The sequence below is a fragment of the Bos javanicus genome, chromosome 7, assembly GCF_032452875.1.
Source record: "Bos javanicus breed banteng chromosome 7, ARS-OSU_banteng_1.0, whole genome shotgun sequence".
In the NCBI taxonomy this organism is placed as follows: domain Eukaryota; kingdom Metazoa; phylum Chordata; class Mammalia; order Artiodactyla; family Bovidae; genus Bos; species Bos javanicus.
The window spans coordinates 97,835,222-97,850,722 of NC_083874.1; positions in this window are offsets into that span (position 1 = coordinate 97,835,222).

Sequence of the window (15,501 nt, forward strand, 5' to 3'; positions counted from 1 at the left end):
CATATATGTATATATTCTTTTTCAGAGTCTTTTCCATTATAGTTTATTGCAAAGTATTGAATAAAGTTCCCTGTGCCATACCGTAGGATCTTGTTGTTTCTCTGTTTTATGTAAAGCAGTTTGTTCATCCTAAACTCCTAATTTATCCCACAACCCACCCTTTCCCTTTTGGTAACCATAAGTTTGTTTTATATGTCCGTGAGTCTGTTTCTCTTCTGTAAAAAAGTCAGTTTGTATCACTTTTTAGATTCTACATATAGGTGATATCATACAGTATTTGTCTTTCTCTTTCTGGTTTACCTAGTTTAGTAAGATACTCTCTAGCTCTGTCCACGTTGCTGCAAGTCGCACTGTTTCACTTTCTGTGTCTGAGTAACATTCCGTGGTGTACACGTGCCACATCCTCTTCATCCATCCACCTTTCATTGGGCGTTGAGTTGTTTCCATGTCTTGGCTGTTGTGAATGGTGTTGCTATGAACACAGGGGTGCACGCATCTTTTCAAATTAGTGTTTTCTCTGGATGTATGCCCCGGGGTGGGATTGCTGGATCATATGGTAACTCTATTTTTAGTTTTTTAAGGAATCTCCATACTGTTCTCCATAGTGGCTGTACCAGTTTACATTCTCATCAATAGTATAGGAAGATTCCCTTTTCATGTAAAGTGTGATCAATGTTTAATTTTAGTCATATAAATTTCAAAATTTAAGTTTGGAAGAATCCAAAGAGGTCATTATTCTGGGCTCAGCAGTTCTCCAGTAGAACTTGTTGTGATGATGCAAATGTTTGTTCTGTACCATCTGATACATGTGCCTAGTGAGCATTTGAAATGTGACAAGTGTGACCAAGGAACTGAATTTTAAATTTATTTAATTTTAATTAATTAACAGTTAGATTTAAATAACCACATATGACTAGTACTGTATCGAACAACTCAGTTCTACCTTTACACTGACTTGGTTAAGTCTCAACTAATAATACAATAATTTTTTCTTTTGTAAGTGACTTTTTTTGCCATGAAAAATAAGAATAGAATTACTGAGTCATGTAGAAATAAATATAAATTCCTCTATATTAGATTACCTACTTTATCAAATGGAATAATTTAAAGGAGAAAAATCAGCATCTGAAATCTTCACATGTTGTAAATGGTATTTTTGGTGTATATATATGTGTGTATGTATATATATGTAAATGGTATGTTTTGTGTACGTATATGTGTGTGTACATATATATATAAGCACATCTCTGTTTCATGCTTATTTTATGTGTATTTGTGTATATGTGTGTACAACTGAAAAATAATAAATTACTCTTTTTTTTGCATTTTTTTACATTGATAGCAGGACATTTAATGATGATGGGAACTATGTAGGTGTTAGTTGTTAGAAGATGTATCTCTCTCCTTGGAAATCTATGACTGAGGTAGGGAATGATGAGCAATGCAAGACACAGGTTAACCCTTATACCTAGCTCTGCCTACTAAACAAGGAAAACAGAGGCTGTTCAACATATTTAAAACAAAAAGAGAAAGTCAGCCCTGCTTTTTGACTACCAAGTGATCCTAGCCAATGGCAATTTTGTGTTGTGAATATGGAGGAAGCCTTCCTTCAGGGACCTTCCATGGCTTGTATCTGCTAGAAATGTAGAGTTCACAGCACAGTCTTTTTCTCTCTCTCTTATTTTTTTTTTTAGGAAGACCCTTTCATATTATCGTTCTCATGTTGGGGGTGGGGACCTACCAGTTATCACAGCTTGAGTGTGGGGAGAGGGGAGGAGGGGTCTGGTTCAGTTCCCACAAAACATTTCCTAGGGACTTGTTACTTGTGGTGAATACTATGTTCCCTGCAAAAGATTCAGAGAGAAATAAAACAAAGCTCTCCTGTCTCGGTGCTATCTTGTCTTGGGTGCTCTCCCCTGAGGGAGGGAAAAGGGTGAGGCTGGCTGTGGATGGTCACATTTCTTCTCTAGGAGACCACTTACTACAACAAAAACCGGGCACCTTTCACCAGATAATTCAAGAAGGAGGATTTAGTTTAGAAGGGGTGAGTTTTGAAGATATGGCAGGATGCAGACAAGCCTTAAGAGAAAGTGCAAGTCAGGGGGATGGGGACTGGCAGAGTGTCTAACAGACTTAGAAGATGGGGTGGCCTGCCTATTTTATGCTAAATGATTAATAGAGTATCTATTATGTGTCAGACACTGTGGCCAGTACTAGGATTAAAGTGGCAAAGAAGTAGACACTGTTCTCGTTTGGAGAGTATATATTTTATCAGGAAAGATGTACGTCAAAGGAATAATTTACAAGTAATTTATGTATTGCAACTGTTGCATAGTTATATGGTTTTTGTTTCCTTTTCCCACTTCCTCATTCCACAAGCCCTCCCCCATCCAACCTGGAGCCTGACTTATATTGAGGCCAAGAAAACAGCGTGTCTTTTGAAATTTGACTCGAGGAGGAGATAGATATTCTTTAGCATAATCAAGTGTAGGAGATACACTGAAAGTTGTATCTTGGCTATATGAAGTTGATAATGGCTTTATACTGAGATTCTAAAAGACTGATCTCAGTGAAAAATTGTTTTCCCTTCTCTTCTGCTATCAGTGATGGAAAGCTCTGGAATGACGTGGCAATGAGACATTAAGGATCTGAATAAGGAGAGATCCAGTGAAAGACTCTGTGGGTCTGGTTGAAGGAGATGAGAGTAAGGAGAAAAGGGGCATAAAAAGAATCAGAGGCTGTGGGAGGAGGGAGAGAGAAAAGGACCCTTGGCTGAAATACTTGTCTGCTTACATCTCAGGTGGCTGTTTGGGAGTGTGCATGCATATGTAGAACATGAGTATCTAGAGGAACTGGGCATGGAACCATCTCTCAAGACAGTCCTCAATGATTCTAGCCCCCTGATATTCAAGTCCTTGTGTGGTTTCCTCCCACTTCGGAAAAGTCTGACTTATATAACCAATATGATATTGTAGAATTGATTGAGTGTGTCTTTGTAGTCAAGGTTGTAAAAAATATGTGACTTCTGCTCTGCTCCCTTGGACCACTCAGTCTGGGAGAATCCAGCTGCCTGTTATGAGAACTCCGAAGCAGCTCTATTGGAGAGGTCCATTGGTGAGGCCTTTTGAGTGAGAAATCTTGGAGGTGGATCTTCTAGCCTGAGTCAAGCCTTCAGATGACTACAGCCTGGGCCAATATCTTGCCTGCAACCTCATGAGACCCTGAGCTAGAACCACTGCTTGAGCTTTTGCTGAATATTTGACCCAAAGAAACTGTTAGTAATGGATCTGTGTTGTTTTAAATCATTATCCATTGGAGTAATTTATTATGTGACAATAGATAGCTAATACTTGGGAAATGAATTAAACGGGATCCACTCCAAGTTTCCACTGCCCTGTGGGTTCTGTAGGAGGTGAACACATTGTTTCAATGTGAGCTGTTTGCGTTTTTGAATTCTCTATGTCTGTTTGAGTAGCTCAAACCAAGCCTTTAGGACTATGTACTATACTTCCCCAGGCTTCCCAGATGGTGCTTAGTGGTTAAGAACCCTCCTGCCAGTGCAGGAGATATGTGTTCAAATCCCTGGGCTGGGAAGATCCCCTAGAGGAGGGCATGGCAATGCCACTCCAGTATTCTTGCCTGGAGAATCTCATGGACAGGGGAGCCTGGCAGGCTGCAGTCCACAGGGTCGCGAAGAGTTGGACACAGTTGAAGCAACTTAGCAGTCACACGCTATTCTTCCCCATCCTTCATACAAAAGGTCTGATGTTCTGGTTACAATTTTAAGTGCTGAAAGGAGAAATCCAGGGGACAATGAAGGAACATAGCTTGCTGATACTGTCACAGCTTAAATGTAAGAATAATACAGATGTGAGAGACTGAGTAATCTGAATAAAACTTACTGTGTGTACCTGTCTTAAGAATCACCAGCTTGACATTTTCCTGTTGAAAGTATCTTGGTTCTTCTCTCCTCAGTACTATTGACATTTTCTTTTTTTAAAAAAAGTTTATTTAAATCCATTTCTATTGTAATTTGGATCATATTTTTGCCTCCTTCCCCAAAGAAATTTTTTGCTCTCTATTTTGATAATAGAATATTCTAAAGCACTCTATCTGTATTCTACAACTTCATTTTAAAAGCCAAATCCTTAAAATTGGCATTAGCAAATTAACAACGACATACCATAATAGATACTTTGTTATGTTTTCTGTTGTTTAATGTAACAGTTTGGCCATTGCACAGAAGGATATGTGCCAATGATTATAATTGAAGTACCATCCTAAATCACTTTTTAAGTGGAGAAAACCTATTAAAATTAATTTATTACAAAACCCCCACTATACTCAGCAAGGCAATCTCAAGCAGAATGACACCATGATCTCCCTTGCTCAAATGTTGCTATTTACATATTTAACGTCCTGAACCATTATGGAGATTTCAAAACTGTTTAAGCATTAGCAAAAAGCAGCGTATGAACCTGATACATCTGCCTATTGCTTCTATGTATTTGACTCCTCTCTTTTGGGTGAGTGAGTGCAAGTCGCTCAGTCGTGTCTGACTCCTTGCGACCCCATGAACTATACAGTCCATGGAATTCTCCGGGCCAGTTTAACCTTGTCATTAAACTCAGAAATATTCACGTGTTCGGCGAGATTATGTTATTAAGAAACGGCAGTTTCTGGCGCCCTCTTGTGGAGAAATGCTCCTGGTGTTACTCCTATTGGCAGCTCAGTTGCAGTTCGGGGAAATCTGAAAGGATGAATCATTTTCCTGTTTATTTGTACAACATGATTTGAATTTCTGAAACAAATGTGACTCACTACTTGCTCAGCTACAAGACTGAGGAGTTAGGTAAATTTCTATGAAAGAAACATGAGACATTATAAAAAATTCTGATAAAATGTATTCCTATTAAACTTTGTTAGATGGAATCATTTGTTCTCACTTGTACTGATAATGATTAATTTGCAAAATATCATTGCCTAAATTGGCTACCAGAGAAGGCAATGGCACCCCACTCCAGTACTCTTGCCTGGCAAATTCCATGGATGGAGGAGCCTGGTGGGCTGCAGTCCATGGGGTCGTGAAGAGTCGGACACGACTGAGTGCCTTCCCTTTCACTTTTCACTTTCATGCATTGGAGAAGGAAATGGCAACCCACTCCAGTGTTCTTGCCTGGAGAATCCCAGGGATGGGGGAGCCTGGTGGGCTGCCATCTATGGGGTTGCACAGAGTCAGACACGACTGAAGCGACTTAGCAGCAGCAGCAGCAGCAGCATCAGCAGCAGCAAATTGGCTACAGGGAGGCTTCCATTCAGCATTTATCTGCTCAGGTTCAGGGTCAGGACTCACCATTGTCAGAAAGTGTGTCCCTGCGGACATAACTTCACAATCCACCCCGGTGCTTCCCACAGAGGTCTCCCTTAGCTCTTCTCCACTGACATGTTCCTTTTCTTCCTGAGGTCGGAAAAAATAATTTAGTGACCTTGAGCACACAAGTTGGAGTCTGAGTAACGGGTAAAGAGATGTGCTTGTATGCCTGATAACACAAAGCTGGGAATAAAATTAGGCTCACAACCTATAGATGATTTCTCCAATTCTATTTGTACCTGCCTCTGTGGACCCTCCAGATGTCTCCCAACGACTTATGGGTGTTCCCCTAAATTCCCAGAAGAGCTCACAGTCCGTTGTCTCGGCCACCGTGCCGCCGCGTGGTTTCCTCTCATTCCCCCAGCTGCCGAGGATCACAGGCCCTCTGGTGCTGCTTGTGGGTGTGGGTGTAGGCTGCTGATGAATGTATGGTTCAGAGGATGCAGCCTCTGCCACGCCGAGGCCAGCTGGGGTCACTCAGCTGCACCCTGTGGCCGGAAACGTCCCCAGACGCTGCTGGTGCGCCGGAGCGCCAGCCCTGCCAAGGTTTCACTCCCTACCGGGATTTCTCAAATCTGTTCTGGCTTCATCTCCCATCGGGGAAAAAAAGGTCTACCCTTGTTTTATCGTCTTTCAGGTCTCCCAGAGTCGCGCTGACCTCTGAGCCAGGCAGGACTCTTGCGTTCCTGTTAAAGCCTCTGCTCCTGTACCGCTCCAGGTACCCCCTCGGAGGCAGGAGAGGCAGGACCAGGAGGAAGAGGGGACCTCACCGGGCAAGGGGGACCGCACTTGCCGGCTGTTCCCCTTCTCACTCGCTACCCAGGGTATTTTTATCAGAAGAAACGGTGAGCTTCACTTCTCTTACTTTGCCTAAAGACTCCCCCATCTCAGATTCCTCCTAGTTCTGATTCCTCCGTTTGCAGAAATGCTCAGACACGTCTGAGTCTATCGCTTCCAGGGGGCTCTCTCCCTAGTCACCAGTGATGATGAGGTGATGGGGGGTGGTGGGGGTGGTGCCTGCCAGGTTAAGGCAGAAGAGATTATCTTTAGATGGCAGATTCTGGTGGAGCTCACGCTTCACAAATGTTCTAGGAGTTGTTCTTGAAGGGAGAATGAATGTCATGGAATTCAGAGGAGTTTCAAAAGTTCTTGAGTGTATTATGAAAGGAGAACATGAAACATGATGTTCTAGCTTTTTTCTGTTTCATAACGTACTTCCAGCTTGTAATGTGGATGCATTCATTACACAGCAAAAATAACACAGAATTATTGTAAAGTTCCTGTTTACAGATATTAAGTTTACAAGAGACTCTTTGCGACCCCATGGACTGTAGCCCGCCAGGCTCCTCTGTCTGTGGGGATTCTCCAGGCAAGAATACTGGAGTGGGTTGTCATGCCCTCCTCCAGGGGATCTTCCCAACCCAGGAATCAAACCCAGGTTTCCCGCATTGCAGGCGGATGCTTTACCGTCTTGAGCCACCAGGGAAGTCCACAGGAGACCATAGAGGCAAATGAGTCAAATAAGCCTCTGTGAATGAGGAGGTGTTTTCTAAAGGGAGATTAGCTTGACTAACCAGAAGTCTGCATTTTTCTGTTTCTTCTGTTTTTCTAGTTAATAATATCACAGTGCTCCTAGCACTTCCTCAGCTCTGCTTCTAGCGTTTTATGGTGCAGCAACATAAACCTAGGCCTTATTGGCATTTACAGGTAGGTAGCCTGAAGACAAGACTGCTTAGTGGAGGCAGCCTGCCGAGTTTTGAATCCAGGTGCTCCACTTACCAGCGAATAACTTTGACAAGTCACACTGGCCCTCTAAACCTCAATTTCCTGATGCATGAAATGGGATAAATAATACTGACAGCACTTCCTCATAGGTTGAAAGACTTCACCAGGGTTATTAATAAAAGCTAGCATAATACAAGACATGCAGAAAAGACTTGAGAAACTCTTGTCCTTACTAAAACAGAATAATTTCTCACTAAAGAGAGTTTTTATATGCCAATTATTCCTCAATAAAGCTGTTAATAAAAGTGAGGGAAGAAAATTTCAAGTAAAAATTGTCTTACTAAAACAAAAGGCTCCGCTTGACTCCCCAGAATTCTGAGAATTTTTTTCAAAGGAAGATATGGTTCTGGGAAAGATGGACGCAAGGGCTGGGCACAGCACTTTATGGAAGAAGGAGTGTCTGGGGAAAACGTGACTCGGGGTCAAAAAGTGTCCTTTGTGATGAATTTGAATTACCACTTTATTGTATTGTATCTAGGTTAGCACAGTCCAAAGGTAGCCATTAGCTTCACGTGCTGTTGAGTGTTTGAAATGTGGCTAATTTGAATTGAGATGTGTGTTAGTGTAAAATAGTCACTAGAATTGAAGACTTAGTGGAAAAACAAATGTAGAATAATTCATTTGAAAATTTAAAGTATTGCTTGCATGTTGGAAATGATAATATTTTGGTTATTTTTAAAGGAAATATATTGGAGAAGGAAATGGCTGCTGCTGCTGCTGCTAAGTCGCTTCAGTCGTGTCTGACTCTGTGCAACCCCATAGACGGCAGCCCACCAGGCTCTCCCATCCCTGGGATTCTCCAGGCAAGAACACTGGAGTGGGTTGCCATTTCCTTCTCCAATGCATGAAAGTGAAAAGTGAAAGTGAAGTCGCTCAGTCGTGTCCGACACTTCGAGACCCCATGGACTGCAGCCTACCAGGCTCCTCCGTCCATAGGATTTTCCAGGCAAGAGTCCTGGAGTGGGGTGCCATCGCTTTCTCCAAGGAAATGGCAACCCACTCCAATTTTCTTGCCTGGAGAATCCCATGGACAGAGGAGCCAGGCAGGCCACAGTCTATGGGGTTGTAAGAGTCGGACACGACTGAGCGACTAAGCACACACACACACACACTCATTTATAAAAACCCAGTTCTAGAAGTCCATTTGGAGAAGGAAATGGCAACCCACTCCAGTATTCTTGCCTGAAGAATCCTGTGGACAGAGGAGCCTGGTGGGCTGCTGTCCATAGGGTCGCAAAGAGTTGGCCAAGACTGAAGTGATTTAGCAGCAGCAAAGGAAATATATTATGAAAATTAATTTGACTTCTGTTTTTGAAGTTTTTTTTCTACTTGTGGCTGTTAAAATTTTTTAAATTATATTTAGATTGGATTATATTTCTATAGGACAAAGCTATTATCCAGATCCACTTATGCCTTTATTTTTTGGTGACCCACAAAAGTTATGCAGGAAGGACATAACTTCTGGGAGAAATGATACTGAGGCAGGTTACATTTTTAATGTCAAAATATTCCCATTGAATTTGTAAAGTTTATATGTATCCAATGCTCAAAAGAGTAAAGTGTGGTTCCAAATATTATGGTTTCAAATTCAGATACCATCATGATTATCTGTATGGTCTTGCACAAATGTCTGAATCTCAGCTTTTTACCTGCCCCTTGAACCATAGGAGTGATATTACCTAGGTCTAGAATCTCAGATGGAGAAGGAAATGGCAACCCACTCCAGTACTCTTGCCTGGAAAATCCCATGGATGGAGGAGCCTGGTGGGCTGCTGGCTATGGGGCCGCACAGAGTCGGACACGACTGACACGACTTAGTGGTAGCAGAATCTCAGATGTGCAATAAATGTTCAGTTGCTCAGTTGTGTCCAACTCTTTTGTGACCTCATAGACTGTAGCCCCCCAGGCTTCTCTGTCCATGGAATTCTCCAGGCAGGGATACTGGAGTGGGTTTCCATGCTCTCCTCCAGGGTATTTTCCTGACACAGAGATCAAACACGTCTCCTGAATTTCCTGCTTTGGCAGATGAGTTCTTTATCACTGAGCCACCAGGGAAACCCATGCAAGAAATACACATTTACTTTTCCATAACTGATATTAATTCCTATTATGAATCCTCAGTCCATCTATTGTGGAAATAGTCTTAGTCCTTTCAGGGTTCATGTTCCTCCATATACACAAAATGCTCCCCCTTCTTCTAAGTTGTAACAAAGGTAAGGGAGTAGGAACATATGATAGCTGGATTGTTCTCCTGCCTGTCTGGGGTTTAGTTATCAAGGCTGCTGTTTCCTTCTTATCCCAATTGCAGGGCCTCTTCAGGTACCCTAGTTTTGTCTTCCATGTAGACTTACTTCAGGGTTAATGGAAAGCAGTCATCCAATTACAAAAGCTACCTTCTAAGTGCATTAATGGGAATAAACAAGATGATCCTTGTGAAGTGTTTAGTACAATGCCTAGGTAAATTATGCACCTAGTAAAACAAATTACATGACCGTACCATATCATATTAAACTGCCTAGTGGATGAGAGTATGACATTTGTTGGAAAAATCTAAACAAAAAGACTTATAAATCTCTTAACAAGGATATCAGTCTATGTATCTTTTTTTTGTGCCAGTAAAATAATGTTTTGATTATTGTAGCCTCATAGTATAGTCTGAAGTCAGGAAGCATGATTCCTCCACTTTTTTTTTTGTTCTTTCTCAAGATTGCTTTGGCTATTTGAGGTCTTTTGTGAAATTATTAACTAAGTGAATTAAGGCAGATAGAGAAAGACAAGTATCATATGATACCATTTATATGTGGAATTAAAAAATGATACAAATGAGCTAATTTACAAAATGGAAGTAGATTCATAGGCGTAGAAAACAAACTTGTTGTTACCTAAGGGGAAGGAAGGTGAGGGATAAATTAGGAATTTGGGATTAACATATACACACTAGTATATATAAAATAGGTAAACATCAGGGCCTACTCTATAGCCTAGGGAACTATATTCAATACTTGTAATAAATTATAATGCAAAAGAATCTAAAAAAAGAGTATATATATATATATACAGATATATGCATATATATATATATGTGTATGTACTCTTATGTTGCTAAGATGCTAAGTATGACATGTCATATAATAAAATTTGTTTGGATTATTTTTCCACCCCATGAAATTCATTTTTATAATGTTAAAGATTTGGGTGATCGAGGGGGGTTACTTCGTATTTACTGTCTGTCAGCACTTGTTAAAAGTCACTTTACAAGCAGTTCTTTGAAACGTTATTTAGAGAATCAGCTATTCTGAACTATGATATGGACTTTGGATGTGTCCCACAGAGTCGGACACCACTGAAGCAACTTAGCAGCAGCAGCAGCATGAGTGAGTCTGGTTTTAAGCCTCCTTTGCCTCTCAAAGCTATCTTTTTAGATGATAATTTAACAGATAATAATTTAATTTAACAATTTATCTTTTTAGATGATAATTTGGCTCTTTGAGTCAAAAGGTAGCATAACGCATCTAATGTAGAGCTATTATCAAATCTTGTTTCAATATTCCTCCTGCATCTTTGCTAAATCTTATTTAATAACATCCAGTTGAATTATAGAATATTAGAACTGTAAGGGATGTTGGTTCACAAGGTTGCAATCTCTTTGTTTCTCTGCAGTCCTCTAAAGGATTAGAGGAAATACGATGTGAAGTACTCTAGTTATTCTAGGTGATTCCTAGGACTCTCCTAACGTTATAACCTGGCCTGGATCTCAATATTCTGCTCTGTATCTACAGTCAGGCCCTCATGTCTTCTGATACCTTGTTTGTTTCATAAGCAAAACATGCTTTCTTTATCTGATCCCATTTTGTTGATTTTGATACTCAGTTTCATAGCATTTATCCTTCCACAAATTAATCGGATATGGCAAATTTATTTTTGTGTCATGAGTTTGGTGAATGTAGCAATGCTGGTTCCCACCCTCACCGTGTATTCATCCACGTGATGGTTAATTGGATGTGTCGACTTGGCTAGGTCATAGGACTCAGATGTTCCATGTTGGATCAAGCACTAGTCTAGACGTTGCTGTGAAGGTATTTTATGATAAGATCAACATCTAAATCGGTAGACTTTGGGTAAAGCAAATTGCCGTTGCTGCTGCTGCTAAGTCGATTCAGTCGTGTCCGACTCTGTGCGACCCCATAGATGGCAGCTCACCAAGCTCTGCCATCCCTGGGATTCTCCAGGCAAGAACACTGGAGTGGGTTGCCATTTCCTTCTCCAATGCATGAAAGTGAAAAGTGAAAGTGAAGTCACTCAGTCGTGTCTGACCCTTAGTGACCCCATGGACTGCAGCCTACCAGGCTCCTCCACCCATGGGATTTTCCAGGCAAGAGTACTTTTTAGTCTCCCGTAATGGGGGTCATAGTCACCTCATTGCAAATGAAGGCCTTAAGAGAAAAAGACCAGCTTCCATGAGGAAGAGGAAATTCTGCTTGTAGGCTGCCTTCAGGCTTGAGCTGAAACATCAACTCTTTCTTGGGTCTGTAGCGTGCAGACCTTGACTGGTACAAATCAAATTGTGCAGATTTCATGCTTGTCAGCTTCCATAATTATGTGATCCAATTTCTTAAATTCCCCTCTTTCTGTATATGTATGTATATATCTGTCATCTATTTATTCTCTCTCTCTCGATTTAGATCTGTAGTTTCTCAGGAAAATCCTGACTAGTGTAATCAGTCAGTCAGGATTAATGATCTACCTCTGGCCAAAATTCATTTAAAATCCTAGAGTTAGCATTTAAAGAGAAAGTGAGAGACTAGAGTCACATTTTGTAGATGAATGAATCAGTGTTCATGAGTGAAGAGAAGAAAAATAGAAGTCCAAAAATAAGAAAATAATTTATTCAACATGAGTTTATTTTTGTCGAATCCTTCACATAGAAGGGGATTTCACAGTGCCAGAGATTAGTTATCACTGGGAGCAGATCCAGGTTTTGCTTATACAGTTTAGGGAACTGTCTTTAAGAGACTGTAAAACTACTCCTATAAGATTAGGTATGGAAGTGCATATTTAGGTTGAGAAGAGGAATCACAATAATTACAAAAGTTTAAAAACTGAAAAATACTGCAAGCATAACAAAATTCACTTTTTATTGAAAAGTGAAAGAAAAACATGCACTTTTTATTAGAAAATATGCACTTTTTATTAGCTAACGGCCTGATATACATCACTCCCCCTCAATAGTTTTTTAGTATATGTTTTTGAGATATCACTTGAGAATATATAGATAATTTAGTCTATAAATTTTAAATCAGGTTTATCCTCCACTACCAACAAACTTCCATGCCAGACACTGTAAGATATGGTCACATGGAGATGGGACCTTGACTTTTACCTCCCTGCATGATGGGGGAGCAGACCTGGTCTTTACTGGAATGACTTTTTTGAAAGTCTTTCCTTTTCTGAGATGACTAGTAATCACTCAACTACATATCCATGAGACTGTAAGCCATATAAATATATCCTGCAAAACTCAAACTAAATGTATCCCTACTTAACTTTCCTTACAGAGTCTAAAACCCTACAGTCACTCCAATACCACCCAACTTGAGGGGACATGTGATGGAAAGGAATTCAGAGAAAGAGGCAAAGGAACTTAAGATAAAATATCCTCATTCTGTGATTTTTACAAAAGCATACAATTGTTTGAACATGGTCTTGGAAAGGCCCTGGATGAATAAGAGCCCCAAAGTTTAAGCCTCTGGCTACCATAGTTACTTAAAAGTCTTTTCTTTTCCCACTTCTAATAATTTTTCAAAGAATCACTTATTAATGTAAATTTATTAATATATTTTCACGCTCCTGGGACTAATGTGTGAAATTTTCCATAATTAACTGTAAATATTTATACTGTGAGTATGGGAACTACACATGAATAAGAAATGAAATACCTTTAAATCATAAATTTGCAATGAATATTTTAGAGCAGTGTAATTGAATCTTGTTTATAATTATAGTAGATGTACAATAATAGCTGTTTTTTTTTTTTTTTTTTTCTAATGGCCTTTTCGTTTTTATCCCCAGAAGGGCAGAAGAAGGAATAAGAAAAAAAAGTAAAACAGGCCAGCTTTTATCATGGGAGGCTGATTTCAGAATCAAAATATGTAATGGAGCCATTCATAGTTAGAACTGATTTCAAAATAAAATTACCATTGGCTTTCAAATGGAAATTTCAGGGAGAAAACGTTAATAAAAATGTAATGGTTATAATGGCAACTCTAATGCCGATGATATTATGTGTGTGTGTGGTTAGATGGATGATTAGATAATCTGTGACACTTATTTTTTCTCCATAAAAAGGTAGACTAAAATTGGTACCTGCGGAAGCATAATATATTCCTATCTCCCTAGCTCATTAAAATGGCGTGGCCATTATTTCTAAATTTTCATCGTGTGATAGGGCCACGACACACAGCACAGGGAATCAGACTGATGGGAACTTTTTGTCAGTTCTAATTCTGCTTTCATTGTTCACAAGACTAAAGACTCTCTATAAAATCAGTTGTTTGTCATCTTCTCATTGATTCTGAAAGAGACTTATACATAAATATGCATGGGAATCTGTGGCAGGCTGTTGCACAGGTGGCTTCTCAATACTAAAGCCTTTGTGTATCCACTCCCACAAGGGTTCTGGGCTTGACCTCATAAGTGACTGTAGTCAAAGGACATTAAAAGATCAGACACACGCAAGGCTTGTTGAGGACATGCAGGTTCAAGTTGTTCTCTTAGAAAACTCCACGTTGGGACCCAGATATCACAGAGTGAGGAAGCCTAGGCTATGATGCTATAGAGAGAAGCCACACAGAATGACCTTGGAGGAGGAGACAACACTTCTTCTAGGTGGAAGAAAATCAAGGTGTCTGAGTCAAGTTTGCAGTTGAATGTCACCAAATGAGAGAACTTAGGTGACTCTACATAGACTAGAACCATCCAATCAACCCACAAAAATGTGAAAATAGTGCATCATTGTGGTTTTAAACCAATAAGTTTAGGTTTGTAAAGCAACAATAGATAATGGGTTATAGGAAGATTTTTTATTTATTTTTATTTTTTTGACTGTGCTACCAAACTTGTGGGATTTTAGTTCAATGAGGGAGTAAACTTGGCCCCTGACAGTGAGAGCTTGGAGTCCTAACCTCTGAACCACCAGGGAATTCCCAAGAAAGATTTTTTTAAAACTTCTCACCTGTATATGAAAATCTAAAAATGTTTCAAAGAAAATTATAGAGCCTTGTTGGGTTGAATGTCCATAAGTATGATGTTCAGCCCTTTACATATTCAGCATTATAATTTTAATAACAAATATTTAAAAATACTTAGATGGTAAAGAATCTGCCTGCAATGAGGGAGACCCGGGTTTGATCACTGGGTCAGGAAGATCCCCTGGAGAAGGGCATTGCTGCCCACTCCAGTATTCTTGCTGGAGAATTCCATGGACAGAGGAGCCTGCCAGGCTACATGTAGTCCATGGGGTCACAAAGAGTCGGACATGACTGGGCGACTTACACTTTCACTTTTCACTTCAGTCGTTATACTAAACAATATACATTTATTAATTTTAAAATTCATTCAGCAGTCCTATGTAGTAAGCACTGTGTTTGTCCCCATTTTATAGATAAGGAAGCTGAGACTTAAAGATGATAATATTTTGCCTAAAGTTACACAGCTACCATACTGTGTGTGAAAGATATACAAGAGAATTATAAAATGCCGTCTGTATCAGCAATGGAATGTGCAATCTGTGGAAAGAATTATACCCATGACATTCATATAAGAAGAGACAATATTTGAACGTATTAAAGTGTGGTGTTAGTTAAAAGATCTTAGTATTTTAATCAAATTGACACAGATTTAAATAGTGATTCTGCCACCAGCTTTGTGACCTTAAACAATTTATATTGTTTAATATAAACTCTGTGCCTGTTTCCTTATCTATAGGATGGAGATTAAAAATGTCTGTCTTCCATGGTTGTTGAGAGTGCAACCTCGGCAGTGGAGCCAGGTTTACCTCTTCTGTTGATTGTGCTCATTTCTTTCCAAATTGTGTTCAGGGACATGGCAGCTGGTAGCTTACAATCAGCTCTGGTGGAAATTTTAGCAGTGTGAAATATTAAAACCTCATTAGCCAAAGTCTTCTAGCCTGTTGTTCTGTTGTTCAGTTGCGAAGTTGTATCCGACTCTTTGCAACCCCATGGACTACAGCACTCCAGACTTCCCTGTCCTTCACTATCTCCGAGAGTTTGCTGAAATTCATGTCCAGTGAGTTGGATGGTTGATGCCCATCCAACCCCATGGCATCC